The sequence below is a fragment of the Octopus bimaculoides genome, chromosome 22, assembly GCF_001194135.2.
Source record: "Octopus bimaculoides isolate UCB-OBI-ISO-001 chromosome 22, ASM119413v2, whole genome shotgun sequence".
Taxonomy (NCBI): Eukaryota; Metazoa; Mollusca; class Cephalopoda; order Octopoda; family Octopodidae; genus Octopus; species Octopus bimaculoides.
In genome coordinates this window covers 34,519,586-34,521,481 of record NC_069002.1, presented here as the reverse complement: position 1 = coordinate 34,521,481, position 1,896 = coordinate 34,519,586, and positions in this window count along the sequence as shown.

Genomic DNA, 1,896 nt, shown 5'->3' with positions numbered 1-1,896 from the left:
ACACACACACACACACACATATATACAATTATATTTTATACATATGTAATTTATATGAGTGTATCTATGTATATATACATATATATATGTATATGTGTGATTGTGTCTGTGTCTGTGTGTTTGTGTCTGTGTCTGTGTGTTTGTGTCTGTCTGTATATGGAAACATCTATGTATACATAGAAACGAATAAGCATGAAAATTAAACTTTATTATGCCGGTGCTCCCACTCTGAATAAAAGTCGATTCATAATAAAGCGAAATTGCTACGAAGGAGGAGAATTTCCTCTAGTCGACAAGTTGTCTGGAAACAAAACCATGGCAGAGAGAAAGAAGACGGACCAACTGATGTATATAAACCACTTCAATGAATGCGTTTCTGCTTCATCAACTATCAAGTTCCACATTCAAGAGACGCAGGTGCACTAACGTATGCAGCTTAAATGTAGCATTAGTCGTTTTACAACTTCCATACAATTAAGATGCTGTGAAGCTAAAATAATTTGTGTTTGTGAGAAAGCTGTTGATTTCTCACATGACATACGAGTCACACTATTGACATAGCAGAATATGCTTACGTCTCCCCTTCCTCTCCATCTTCTTATCTCACTATCTTTCTCTTTCTCTCCATCTCTATCTCTCTCTCTCTCTCTCTCTTCATCAATCTCCTTGTTACTTTCTTTTTCTCAGTATGGAAACACACACACATCATCGTTTGTTATATTGGGCGGAATTCTATTGGAGATTTGATACGTGAAGACTAATAGAGTTGAGTTGGTCTTCCTGTACGAAGACGAATGTGTGTGGATATGTGTGTCTATTTGTGTGTGCGTGCGCGTGGGTGCATATTTGTGTGTGTTTGATATGCAAGAAAGTATGCGCCCCTATGTTGTTATGAAGGGACAAAGAGATAATTTTGCGTCGAATATGCAAACAGAATCCTACAGACACATATACTTCTGTGCACACACACATACACACACACACACACACACATATATATATATATATATGTATATATATATATATATATATATATATATATATATATATACATATATATATATTAGATTCAATATATATATTTGTACAATATAAAATTAGTGTACATTTGAACACAAAAGAGGCAACACTTAACAGGCACCCTTACGTGCTAGAAGGAGCAGTCCCTTCGAAATTTCACTTAATGTGGTTTTGGACGTTTTGACTGCTCTTTCTAGCACGTAGGGCTGCCTGTTAAGGATCGCTTCTTTTGTTTTTAGAGGTACACTAATTTTATATAGAAAATATGTTCTCTATTGTCTCTTTATATTTGCTAGGCCACTGGTAGTGAAATTTCTAAAATTCTGCTATCCTATATTAATTTATTTATACAGTATATGTACACACATATATATATACTAATGCACATACATACACGGTAAAATATATCCAAATCGATGAGTCTATTTTGTTACACATTGTCAAAATTCCACAATTTCTGCGAATGCAACTTTCCAGTGGTTCGAACTCAATAATACTAGATCGAAAATTGTAAACGTGATACTTAAAAGTAAACATGCAACGTATATTCCTGATTAGTTTCTTTTCTCAATTCTTTTCTGAATCTTATAAACGTTTTATACTCATCTAGGTCATCTATTAATGTATGTATTTCAAAGAAGCATCTTTTTTTTAAATTTATTACTGATCGTTTCATCTGTGTATTCATTTCTCTTCAGGTGTTTTGTTTGTTGTCTCCTAATCTTATACGCTTTGCGTTATGTTCCCAGCTGCATACGTACAGGAACCATACGTATAAATGTATAGACATTTATAATATACAAATGACAAATGATTTGCATGTTTGCATGTATGTATACACACACACACACACACACACACACACACACACACACA